We start from the raw sequence: 14,460 nt of genomic DNA, 5'->3' as shown, positions 1-14,460 counted from the left end.
AATCAGGTCTGCAGGCTCTGCTGCATTAACCAAGCATTGATAAGACTGTTGCTTTGACCAATCAGATTTTGAGTTGGCAACACCACAATGCCCTCTCGCTGGCGTAGGGATATGTCATTACCGACACGCAGGCGTAGGGATACGTCATCACTTTCACCAATTATGATTGGCTAGTGACAGAGTGGCCTTGCCAGTGCTACCAAGCTGTATCTGGAGCGAGCTGCACACGCAAATATGTTGTTGTGTGGATCTAAAGCCATTTTCAAGACGGAACTTTCAAGTAAAAAAAGCTTGGGATCATTAAGAAAGGTCGGACAACTCCAAAACAAGCAAGCCTGCCACAACCGGGAATGAACATTTTCAGCAGTATTTCAAAACGTATGCCAGAAATATGAGTGTGAAATATATTTGTATTCTTATATTTAGTCTTGCACCCTTTTCACTATGATGTGTTAAAAGTTACTAGAATAGAATTAAACTTACACCTATTGGTTAAAATGTGCACTACACCTTTTGCACTCCACCTCTTTCATTTGTATTAACGCTTCCCATTTTTATGACTTGTCTTATCTCTAATAAAACCAGGTTGTTTGTAGAGAGTTGCCAGGAATTCCAAACGGTCATTCAGGAAGATAGACCATCTTTCTGCTCTGGCTATTCTGGCTTTCCTCCTTCATATGAAGTGGTTTAAATTCTCATCCCGACTGGCTGTGTGTTTCCTCTGCTCCGATATTATTGAATGTATATGGTCTTAAACCTGACATTTTCTGGTGCCGAAAATCCCGGAGATTCATTTCTGAAATTCTCGGACCGCGGTGGACTGAAAGCCGAGAATTACTGACGTCAGCCCTCTTACTTTGAAAGAGGGGGCCTTTTCGGTCGATCGCGGCGCGTTTGAAGAAAGGAACCCGGCGGAGAAAGAGGAGGCAGGCAGACGGTAGGTGCATTTAAAAATTTATATATAACAAGGCTGGTGAAAATCCCGTTTTTCCATTCGTGAAAGAGTCGAAGAAAAACGCAGATACATGAAGAAGCAGAACAGTCAGCCTATTCACAGCTAAAGGCCTACCATGCCTACCAAAGAATTTATTGCAAAATTGAGCCATGGAAGGAGCCATGTCTCAACAGGGGGGGAGATGGACATGGCAGAGCATGTGTTCCATGTCCCAGAGGTCTAAATACCTACTTTAAATTTTTTTGTAGGAACTGTTTAATTTGTTACAGAGGGTGTGCAAGATAACCTCAGGCCCAAACAAGTGCAACGGGGAGACAAAGTTGGAAACTTCACGAGGTGTCTCCTGAGAGGCCGCTCGTCGCCACCTTCGAATTCGACTGCCCCACACCTCCGGCTACCCCCCGGATGAACTAATGTGACTGAGGGTAACCCCTAGACGCCTGGATGGCCTAACAACAACAATAACAACAACAAGTGCAACGTCCAAAAGAACGTGGGACTTGAAGATCGAACAAATGGTACAATAAGACCAAGAAACCGATAAACTTGTCCAAAGAACATGTAAGCTGCCGTGATCTTTTTGTCTATCCTGCAGGAGGTGGTGAAGTCTGGTGACCAGATCCTGATTTGAGTCATAAAAAGAAAGTCCTGGTCCTCGCCACGTTGGGAAGGCCCCTTCGTGGTTTAACTCACCACCCCGACCGCAGTAAAGATTGCTGAGAGGTCGACGTGGATTCACCAATCCCAAATCAAAGTAGTTCGAGACAACGGTGACTCTGAGTAGACTGGAAGTCGGGCGGTTCCAAAACCCTTGTCCGTGAAAAAATCATCTGACGTCTGCTCACCTGCCACGAGCACCTTTCACCTAACCTTGACCTCTCATAGTTTTTCCACCCTTACACAGAAGCCAAAATGAAATCAATTGCCACCCTCATCACTGGGACTGTACTATCAGTGGCAGCCTGGGTGTGGCTGAATGCCCCGCCCCCAGAGATTCGAGTCGAAAAAAGAGACAATGCCGTGCTGCTGTCACAGAGGAAAGTGAAGTGGTATGAAAAGAGCAATCCAAATAACCACTTTGAAGAAAATATGTGGTATCATTTCATGGTATTTCAGAAAAAACTAACTGGTGAGAATGAAAGTTGTTATGTGTGTAGCCGTATACCCATTTCCACAGGTATCCTGATATCCTGAATTCACTGGGTCTAGGTGTCACATTAGGTCTGCAGTGATGTAGGTCGTCCAAGATGCATTCCTTTGAAGGGGAGTGAACATAACAGTAAGATATATAAGATCAAAGTCAGTGGAATTCAAACCACGTGATTCAATCTGGGACAGTGATGTTCCTGGTGACCATAAGTTGTGGTCCACCCCCCCAGAAAATCATTCTGTCAGTAACTTCCCAACTTGGACATTGAATTGTTACATGAGTGTTCATTAACCAAACTGTCAAAGCCCTACTAGGTATAGCAGATGAATTGAAAGCCCTTATAGAAATGGAGTTGCAAGGCCGGATGGTCCTAGATTTGATAACAGCCAAGGATGGAGGTGTGTGCCATAGTTGGAGAGCACTGTTGCACCTTCATCCCAGATGAAACCGGTGACAAAGGTAACATACCTCGTGCCATAGCTGAAATGAAAGCCTTAGCCAACACCATGGCCCAAGATCACGCAGCCGTAATTGGGTATCACTGTGGTCGTGGTTACCAACCGGATCATTGTTCTCTATTCAGATTAAATTTGCAACTCCCTTTCTTGCGGTTTTACTTCTATACTGTATCTTTTCAATGTGTGTAATCCTTGGTATGAAAGTTATGATTCAAAAACCTAACCAGCACACGCTGGTAGCTTACAGCGACATACAGTATCACCGTGTGGCATGCCGTAATGAAGATTCTCCCATCATTTTGAAGTGTGACGAGTGCCGGTATGTCGAGTCCTCCGGGTAATTGTACATGTCTTAACTTCAAAACTGTGTTCGCTCATAAAAAGGGATGCAGAGGAATTTTCTTAGATAACCTTAAAATTACCTCACGTTTTTCACCTTTGCCTTCACAAGTGATTTTGGTATTTTCCATACCCTGTTGAGTGACTATTAATGATATTTGTTTTCTAAAACCTGCAGAGGAGGGATATAGATTGATGAAAATGAAAATTCTTTCAAAGTAACTTCAGGGGGGAAATGTGAAATATATTTGTATTCTTATATTTAGTCTTGCACCCTTTTCACTATGATGTATTAAAAGTTACTAGAATAGAATTTAACTTACACCTATTGGTTAAAATGTGCACTACACCTTTTGCACTCCACCTCCTTCATTTGTATTAACGCCTCCCATTTTTATGACTTGTCTTATCTCTAATAAAACCACCGTTGAAGCAGCTTTTCGGGGGGAGATAGCGTAGAGGAGCTTGGAGAGAAGTCACACTCTCGGGCCTCAGGATGGTCCACTCCCCGCCTCTGCAGACGCGGCCTTCAACTTTCATTCCATCTGCCTCAGTGTGTGTTCCTGTGTTCGAGTTTATTTAAGTGTTGGCCAGTAGCCCCAACAAGGCGTCACTTGGTGATTGATGTCACCTTAGCAATAGCAAACATGCCCCCGGCTTTCTGTCCTATTTCATTCTCACTTCATTTGAGTTGTGAAGAGACTTTACAGTAGTGTAATTGCCAACTCGGCTGAAAGGCCTGAGAGAACAGTTTGCCACCCACCCACACATCCCAATTTACGACTCATGGACTGATGTGAGAAATGGGCTTACCATCAGGGGTAGCAACTCAAGGATTCAGACATCAGAAACACACACGTACATTGTTTATATAAATACCTCGTAGGATATCTCTCAAATTGATAGGTTCATTCATAATCCCCCTTCCTGTGAAATTATCAATCACTGCAGGCAGACATCTTATTCAATTATTGACATTTAATTAAATTGATCGGATCCCAGATAACGTTACCTTAATAAGGGAAGATAGATCAGAGCCTTAAGACTTCATCTTGATTTCCAAAGTATCTCCACGAACAGTAATTCCTGTACGGCTTTTAAGGCCATAAATCAAAACAATTACAAGGTTATTGATTAATTCAACATACGTAAGCAAAAAAAACATCTGTGACTAAAATTACAATCAAGGTATTTTAACAATAACAAAACAGGAAACTAAAACCAACCTTCATTTAGATTAAAACAATCACACCTTCATTTGACATAACAATTATATAACAATTACATAAAGAAGCCCGAAGTGCGTCACGAGGAATGCACACTATGCGAGTGATGCTGGAAGTGGCAGTTATCCATATCTGTTGTTAGTCATAGACCTTGGTGTCTACTTGCTGCAAACCCAGACATCATCGGAGACCCAGACTGGGTGAGATGTCGGATAAACAATCCTTAGATAAGCAGTCCTTGTGAGAGGACTAGACGGCTGTTTATGACCCGAGCACTCTTCGAACAATAGGAAGAATGATTTAACAAAGAAATGATTTACTACACATATATATATATATAATATTAATACAGAATAAACCCAACATTCCCCGTTTTTATAATATGTATGTTATTATTCATTTCTTAGTAATCACAAATGGAAATGTCGCGTGACTGCGATTTTACCCGCCATTTTTTCATTTAAAGGAGAGAAACAATGTTCTAAATAAATGCAAATATGCTTAAATGCATTGCCACGTTTAAACAATAACAATGGGGTCTCATAAGTAAAACTTTTTAAATTGATCAGCCTTTTTTTACTTTAAAAATGCAACTCAAAGGATGCATGCTAAGTCGCCATTGAAGATGCTCCAGAAACACTAAAAACAAAAACAATGGGAACTTGGGCTTGATAGGTCTGAAAATACAACTTCAGGAGCAGGTTAAGAAAGAGTGAGATCAATTTAACAGCTGTGAACTGCTCACAGTCTGTCGTCCTCGCAATTCTCACTGAATGACCAGCGAGTGAGTCTTAAATACAGGCAAAACTGACAGTTGTCACCGGGACTTTGGACAGACACGTTTCAGTCATTTGTAGGGAAAAAAGTAATTGATTAGTGTCGGACAGTTGAGGGTGTGTGCTGACATGTCAACTCAATTACAAAACTAAGATTGATTAATCAGTCAGACTGTTGAGTGTTTATGCTGACAACTCAGCTATTCACAGTTTGTATGAGAACGATGCTTTCATACTCACAAAAATATTATAATCTTACAGGCCTGTCACTACCATTTCGAAGGAAGAGAAATGACAGGTACCCCCCCCCCCCCCCCTCGAAAAACAGATTAAAAACAATAGACGAGAGACACCAAAATACCAAAATTAGGGATATTGACACAATATAAGGTATGAACACGGTTGGATTTGAAATCTGTTCCAAGAGATGAAGGCAATTCCAGCAATCATGGCACACGAAACATTTGTTCATATCTGGTATATCCTTTCCTGCCTTCCAGCCTGCCCACTTAACTGATTATGTATTTGTTGTTATTTGTGCACTATGTGGTGAAAGCTTTTAATGTCGTCATTAGATTAGATTAGACCGGGTCAGATCGGATCAAATGAGATTTATTTCATCCCGTATTCGGGAAATGCCCTTGGTTGCAGTAGCAAGACAGACACAGAAGACATTGTAAACTTGGTAAAAAACTGAAGCCACACAAAGGAAGTCCACAAGGTGGGGACCTTCTGCTGACTGAGACTAAATATGCAGAATCACTCTTTCAAATTGATCTGCACAGTCCCTCAGTAGACTAGAGGTGATCATCTTCCTTGCCTAGATCCTCCTAACATGTCCTATGATCTGAACAGCAGCAACGGAGAGGCCAGTGGTGGGCTTAAAAGCACACAAACATACAACTCTCCTGTTGCAACGGGGCAAGCACTAATAGCTCCTCCATCTGACCGGAGAGAGATCTCAAGCTCCCATTACAATGGTGAATTGCACTTTCTGGAAGATCGCTTCTTCTCCAGGCACTATCGTCCACTGATTGCAGCTGATCCCGCGTGCATGACAAGGGAGGCACGGCTAAACGGCTCCAAAGATGTCTAGGACTAGCACAAAGAAAAAAAGACACACGTTGAGTGTGGTCAAGTCGCAAAGGTCCTAAAACAGACAAGAGCAAGAGCGGATGGAACTACCGCTACCGGCTGTCGCTTGAGGGAAGCCATCTTAGTTAAAGTAGCAAGAACGGATACAGACACAAGAAAGAGACATTGTAGAGTTAGATAAAACTGGAACCACAGACACAGGAAGTCTTTCACAAGGTGGGGATATTCTGCAGACTGAGACCGAGATTGAAAATATGCAGTCACTCTTCCAAGCTTATACGCACAGTTCCTCAGTAGTCTGGAGCATTCATTTTCATATTCATCATACCAAAGGGTAAATTGGACTGTTCAACCAGCCTGTCATGTTTTTTCTTTTTTCCCCTTGTCTGCCCTTGTCTGTCTTGTCCTTGTAATTTTTCATTGTTTTCACCCGTAGTTTCATGTCCTATGTGTCTAAGCAAGGGATGGGCAAAATATTCGACAGAGGCCCACAATGGTTACATGATTTTTGTTCCAACCCTTAAATAAGACACTTTTTTAATCAATCTGGTTTCCTACAAATGCAATCAGTGGATTGCATTCCGGTGCTTCTTGTTTTTTTGCAGAAATCTCATTGCAGAAACTGTCTATTTGGAAAAACAATTGGCACCCACAGTAGCCATTGAGGACTGGTTTGCCAACCCCTATTCTAAGCCTATCGTCTGCCTCATGTTCACCCACCTGTTCCTTATGTCTCGTTAACCCATTAAAGTGTACTTAATTTTCCTTTGTCAGGTTTTCATTGCGTCATTGTCAGGTTGTGCCTAGTTGCATCAAGTTGGTGGCGTTTTCCAAATCCTGTCTTTGTTTCCTTTTCTAGCTTTTGGTTTTCACTTTGTTTTGGACATGTAATCAAACATTTTTTTCAGTTACTGTCACCCTGGCCTTGTTTTCGTGCGATTGGATCGATCCGCTTTTTTTACGCCCACATGCCTCACTTCAAGACAGATTGTTGCAATCCACCATAGAAGCAGTGGGACGTTGTTAAGTTTACCAACGTCTGCCTGTCACCCACCTCCCTCCTCTGTCATCATTCACACCCTCTGTTTGTCCAGGGAACGGCCCTGAATTTACTGATTTCCTGCACTCAGATTCGGATTGGGAATTCCTCCCATCCAATTCTGACTACCGGCCGTTGACCATAATGGGCTCATAGTTTCCCTGTTCATCAAAGTCCCTGTGATTTGAACTTCCTAGGTGTCAGGCCTCCGACGTGACTGGTGGCTGGGTGTTCCAGTTCGACCAATCACTGGCCCAGCCCCAACGAGCAGAGTGGCGCCAGGTGGAGGCAATCAACGTTCTGCCAAGATATAAGGCCACCGGAGACTGAACCAGATGCCGGATCGTCATTTCAGCTCGCTGAAGTAACCTCACGTATAGACCATTGTTCAATGTTAAATTCATTTGCCCTTGTATGCCCAGGAATCACCAAGCCAGAGACCAGCAAAGGAGAACGACGACCCAAGGATAATACACCAGGATACGAGAAGGACGACCCAAGGATATTGACAGGATAGGACAAGGACTACGCCAAAATACAGACTAATAGAAGGAGAAGGAACTGCCAAGATAGCTACCAGGACACGGACTGAATATTGTTGATGATAGAGCTTATTTCAATAAAGGTGCACTAATAACTGGACTATCTATCTCGCCTGCTTTGGGGCCATTACCAGGATCATAACAGTACGATCCGGCCACAATAAGCATGGATCCCGCGGGCGCAGATGGAGCGTCGAACAACCCAACTACAGGAGGTACGGACCAGCAATCCAGAATGATGGAGTACCTCTGTGCCGAGATGTCAAACATGGCGCAGCAAATAAGATCCTTACAGGCTCAACAGACGCCTTTGCCGATCTCTCCGGGGGCACAGCCCTACACAGTGGCTCCCGAGGTAACTCAGATATCGCCATACCACCAGCCCAAAGCTTCCCCTCCCGCCCCTTACAGTGGGGATCTGGGCGCATGCCGTCATTTTCTACTTCAATGCCGGCTGGTGTTCCAACTGGAATACCGCTCATACGCCTCTGACGAATCCAAAATAGCTTACCTGATCGGGTGTCTGCGTGGTGAAGCCCTGGCCTGGGCGAGCATGGAATGGAATCAGGGCTCGCACATATGCTCGTCCTACGAACTGTTTACAAATGAGATGTGCAGGATTTTCGATCACCCGGTGGGCGGCCGGGAGGCAGCTGAACGTTTAGAAGCCTGTAGGCAAGGGTCCAGGAGCGTCGCTAAATATGCCGTGGAGTTTCAAATCCTGGCCCCCGAGAGCACGTTTAATGATAGTGCCCTCCGGCACATATTCCGGAAGGGCCTAAATGTGGTTATGAGGGAAGAGTTGGCCATCCGAGATGAGCCAGGTTCCCTCAAAGAGCTCGTGGAGTTGGCCATACGGATCGACGGCCAACTACAGAGGCAACAGGAGCAGCGGCGGGGCGATTCATGGATGGGCGCCGGGGTTGGTCTTCGACGCTCGCTTCCGGGTTCCCCCGCAACAACGACGCCAACCCCTCTTGTGACGACGTCAGAGCCTATGCAAATAGGACGCGCTGGGTTGTCGGAGGAGGAACGCTCACGACGCCGCCAGTATTCGCTGTGTTACTATTGCGGCGAGGGAGGCCACATCTCGCGGTCATGCCCTGCCCGCCCGGTAAAAGGGAAGGCTCACCATTAGTTAGGCAGGTCATGGTGAGCCAGGCCATTGGGGAGTCCTCCCATCGTTGTATCCTGCCAGCCTCCCTTTCCTGGGGGGGAAGAATTCATGACACCACAGCCTTTGTCGACTGCGGTGCGGACGAGAGTTTCATCGACCGCTCCTTGATTGCAGAACTAGGAATTGGGACCCGGACTATCGAGAAGCCTCTTAAGATTACTGCACTGGACGGGCGTACCATTGGCAAAGTGGAACAACGCACCGACCCCGTTCTACTGCGGTTGTCCGGAAACTATCAGGAGAAGGCATGTTTCTACGCCTTGGACTGCCCGGAGGCGGCTATTGTGCTGTGTCTTCCTTGGCTAAAACGGCACAACCCGATAATCGACTGGGAGGGTCCCAAGGTGGTGTCCTGGAGTCCCTCATGTCATACCCACTGCCTCCAGGCAGCCCAATTGCCCCCGCTACCGCCACCCCAGATTGACCCACCGGATTTATCGGCAGTGCCTGATTCTTATCGGGACCTCTCACTAGTGTTTTCCAAGGACCAAGCCTCCGTGCTTCCTCCGCATCGGCCTTACGACTGTGCGATAGACTTATTACCCGGTGCTTCACTTCCTCGACGCCGGATTTATAACATCTCCAGGCCGGAGAGGAAGGCACTGGAGGATTACATCTCCGGGGCATTAGCATCGGGACAGATTCGCCCGTCCTCCTCCCCCGTTGGGGCAGGGTTTTTCTTTGTGGACAGGAAAGATGGTTCACTGCGTCCCTGCATTGATTACCGTGCCTTAAACCAAATCACGGTTAAAAGGAATTACCCGCTGCCACTCATGGACTCCTTTTTTACCCTGCTGCAGGGTTCTTGCATCTTCACCAAGTTGGACCTTCGAAACGCGTATCATCTGGTCCGGGTTCGGGAGGGGGATGAGTGGAAGACGGCCTTTTCCACCCCCCAGGGCCATTTTGAATATTTGGTCATGCCCTTTGGACTCCGTAATGCCCCGGGAGTGTTCCAATCACTGATAAATCATGTCCTCCGGGGCATGCTTGATCGTTTTGTTTTCGCTTATCTTGACGACATTTTGATATTCTCCAACAGCCTGGAGGAGCACGTGCAGCACGTACGCTTAGTGCTGCAACGTTTGTTGGAGAACCGCCTTTTCGTCAAAGCAGAGAAATGTGAGTTCCACGTCTCGGAGACCACCTTTCTGGGGTTTGTGGTGGCTGCCGGGGAAATGCGGATGGACACCAGTAAGGTGGAGGCGGTGACCCAGTGGCCCAGGCCAAAGGGTAGACGGGAGTTACAACGTTTTTTGGGGTTCGCTAATTTCTATCGACGCTTCATTAGAAATTATAGCAGGGTCGCTGCACCCCTCACAACGCTAACTTCCACAAAACTCCCGTTCTGTTGGTCGGAGGCAGCAGAGGCGGCGTTTTGTGACCTAAAATCCCGTTTTACTACCGCCCCCGTCCTCGCCCACCCAGATCCTAAGTTACAGTTTCAGTTAGAGGTTGACGCCTCAGAGGTAGGCGTCGGTGCCGTCCTCTCCCAGCGCGGGCAAGCAGATGGGAAAGTGCACCCCTGCGCTTTCTTTTCCCGTAGGTTGTCCCCAGCCGAACGTAATTACGGCATTGGGGACAGGGAACTGCTCGCCGTTAAGTTGGCCCTAGAGGAATGGAGACACCACCTGGAAGGGGCTAGTTTACCATTCGTGGTGCTGACTGATCATAAGAACTTGGAGTACCTCAGGTCGGCCCGAAGGTTAAACCCTCGCCAGGCTAGATGGTCCATGTTTTTCAATAGGTTTGATTTTACCTTGACTTCTATCCCTGGCTCCAGGAACGGGAAGTCAGATGCCCTGTCCCGCGTTTTTCAGTCCCCCGACTCGAGGAGAGAGTCTCCGACAATTTTACCCTCCTCCCGCATTTTGGCCAGTATGGAAATAGGGTTGGAGGCGGAGGTGTTAAGGGCCCAGGATTTTGAGCCGGACCCTAGGAGAGGTAATCGAAATAAATTGTTTGTTCCCACACCAATGCGTCCAACGATATTGGAATGGGCCCACACCTCACGGCTTACCTGCCACCCGGGGGTTGCCCGCACACAGGCGGTGTTGCGCCAACGCTTCTGGTGGCCAACATTGAGAGCGGACACGAGATCCTTCGTATTGGCCTGCGAAGTATGTGCACGTAATAAGACCTCAAATAAGCCAAGCTCGGGTTATCTTCTCCCTCTTCAGATCCCCAGCCGTCCCTGGTCCCATATTGCGGTCGATTTCGTCACAGGCCTCCCTAGTTCCCAGGGTAACACCGTTATTCTCACAGTGGTCGATCGTTTTTCCAAAGCAGCCCATTTCATCCCCCTACCCAAATTACCTTCAGCCCTGGAAACTGCCAAGCTCCTTGTAAAACACGTTGTCCGCTTACATGGAATTCCTGCCGACGTGGTCTCCGACCGGGGGGCACAATTCACGTCGCATGTTTGGTCTGCTTTTTGTGCTGCGTTAAAGATCACCCCTAGCCTCTCCTCAGGTTACCACCCTCAATCTAATGGCCAATGTGAGCGGACTAACCAACAACTGGAGGCGGCTATCCGCTGCGCCACTCATGCCGATCCTACCACCTGGAGTGAACAGCTACCATGGATCGAGTACGCGCACAACTTCCACCCCAACGCCTCCTCTAACCTGTCTCCCTTCATGTGTTCACTAGGTTACCAACCCCCCTGTCTTCCTTCGCTGGAGGCAGAGATTGCAGTGCCCTCCGTCCAGGCACACATGACCAGATGTAGCCTTATATGGGAGAAGGCCCGGGCTGCACTGCTGCGCTCCTCAAACCTTGCCCAGAAGCAGGTAAACCGCCGTCGTGCCCCAGCACCCACCTACGTTGTTTGCCAGAAGGTATGGTTATCCACCCGCGATCTTCCCCTTATGACAGAGTCCCGGAAGCTGTCTCCCCGCTTCGTGGGGCCGTACAAGATTGAGCGGATAATCAACCCTTGCGCGGTGCGTTTAAAGCTCCCTCCATCCCTCCATCCCTCCGTATCCACCCCACTTTCCACGTATCTCAGATTAAACCGGTAGCCTCGAGTTCCTTGAACCCACCCAATCCCCCTCCACCCCCTCCACTAATGGTCGATGGGGGCCCGGCATATTTGGTGGAGCGGCTGGTGGACGCTCGCCGCCGGGGCCGTGGCTTGCATTACCTCGTCGACTGGAAGGGCTACGGTCCCGAGGAGCGGAGCTGGGTCCCTGCCCGCCACATCCTATGCAAGGAACTGATTGAGGATTTCCACCGTGACCACCCGGGGGCCCCTCGTAGCGGGCCAAGTGGCCCGCGTAGAGGGGGAGGTAATGTCAGGCCTCCGACGTGACTGGTGGCTGGGTGTTCCAGTTCGACCAATCACTGGCCCAGCCCCAACGAGCAGAGTGGCGCCAGGTGGAGGCAATCAACGTTCCGCCAAGATATAAGGCCACCGGAGACTGAACCAGCTGCCGGATCGTCATTTCAGCTCGCTGAAGTAACCTCACGTAAAGACCATTGTTCAATGTTAAATTCATTTGCCCTTGTATGCCCAGGAATCACCAAGCCAGAGACCAGCAAAGGAGAACGACGACCCAAGGATAATAGACCAGGATAGGAGAAGGACGACCCAAGGATATTGACAGGATAGGACAAGGACTACGCCAAGATACAGACTAATAGAAGGAGAAGGAACTGCCAGGATAGCTACCAGGACACGGACTGAATATTGTTGATGATAGAGCTTATTTCAATAAAGGTGCACTAATAACTGGACTATCTATCTCGCCTGCTTTGGGGCCATTACCAGGATCATAACACTAGGTCGCCATAATTGATGACAGTAAGGCCACAGCTCCCAATTGGAAGTGCATTCCGACCTCGTCTCCGCCGCCAAACGATTCTACCGTGCGGTCATTTCTCCTGCCCCTTTAAGGCCATAAATCAAAACAATTACAAGGTTATTGATTAATCCAACTGCATAAGCAAAAACAATATCTTCAACAATCATAGCATATCAGGTATTTAATAATAACAATTAAGGTTGGAACTCAAAAACAAACTCCATTGGAAATGAAACAAACAAGCTTCCATTTCCATATCAGGCGAACCAAGCGTCACAATGTAAGAACAATATGCGAGTATTCCCGGAGGTGATAGATAGCCATCTGCTGGAATCAAGTGTCCTTCACGGCTCTTCGTTGCAAACCCAGATAAACAGTCCTCGGAGCCCGGGACTGGGTCAGATGTCAGGTCAATATTCCTCGGAGTAGGGCAAATCGGAACCAGCTGCAGGGGGAGGTGTCCTTCGGTAACAGTTATAGTGAGTGTATGTCTCTGTTGCAAGCCCATATTAATCCATACATATAATGATTAATGCTCACATTTATAATAGTATCTCAGAATAACCCCCTAACATGTCTCTATGACAAAGCTGCAGCAGGACAGTGACACCAATGATGGTGGTGACACTGAAGATGTTAAAGGAGATGCAAATTCTCTGAAACGGATGGTTGTGACATGGATGGAAGGTCTCCATGACATGGCCGAGACACTGATTGATATGTTATTGGGGTAGACCTGCCAACTGGCTTAATACTGAACAGGGATTCGTGGCCAGCTAGAGTGGGTGTGTGTGTCCTCAATGATCTACTAATGAATGCGGGGTGGATCCAGACCTTCCGGAATGTGGGGTATTCTGGCGTCCTCGAGAATTTGTGTTTTTTCTCCAGTTTACTCCCACAAAATGAAATTATGGATGCTAGATTGGTTGAACAGTCTAAATCAGGGGTCTCAAACTCGCGGCCCGCGGGGCAAATGCGGCCCGCAGGATGCTAATTTGCGGCTCGCGTCTTAATATGCAAGATTAATGTCCGTGCGGCCCGCAAGATTGATATGAATGACACGGTGTTCGGAGCTGGATGAACCAATCACGGTGAAGCATACGACTCTGGAGGGCGGGACATTGGCCGGGCTGTCCAGTGCCTCGCTCACTCACTCATTCATTCCTCCAATCAGATGGGCAGAGGAAAAGCTGTGAAGCCGATCACGCCGCTTGTCCGTAATCCAATACGATGGGAGAGCGAAAGTGCGCATGCGCCACAGACCCGCGCAACTGAAAGTCAAACGTCAAATCGAAAGTGCGCATGCGCCACAGAACCGCGCGACTGAGACTCATTCCAAGTGTAAACACATATTACAGCCCTGGAGAAGAGAAAGGTCAGTGATGAGCACAGACAGTTTCAAGAAAAGTGGGGAGTGCAATATTTCTTTGTTGAGCACAGGGGCACCCCGACGTGTCTCATTTGCACTGAAAATGTTGTGGTCCACAAGGAATACAATTTGAAATGTCATTATGCTACGAGACATGCTGAGGAGTATGAAAAATACCAGAAAGATGAGAGAGCCAACCAGGTTGACAGTCTTAAAACAAGACATCTAAGGCAACAGGGTTTTTTTAAGAAGGCTACCAAAGAAAGTAATGCAGCAGTCGAAGCTAGCTACGCCGTTTGTGAGCTGATTGCCAAGGAAGGCAAGCCATTCACAGAATGTGAATTTATCAAAAAGTGCATATTACAGGCTGCACATATTGTCTGTCCAGAAAAAAAATGTCAGTTCAACAACATCAGCCTTTCTGCCAACACCGTGGTAGAGCGCATTTCTGAACTGTCAAGTGACATTTATGGTCAACTTTGTGAGAAAGCGCAAAACTTCAGTGTATATTCAGTGGCTCTTGATGAG

Source organism: Stigmatopora nigra, chromosome 8, assembly GCF_051989575.1.
Source record: "Stigmatopora nigra isolate UIUO_SnigA chromosome 8, RoL_Snig_1.1, whole genome shotgun sequence".
Taxonomy (NCBI): Eukaryota; Metazoa; Chordata; class Actinopteri; order Syngnathiformes; family Syngnathidae; genus Stigmatopora; species Stigmatopora nigra.
The sequence above is the reverse complement of the archived record's forward strand: the minus strand, read 5'-3'. Positions refer to the sequence as shown.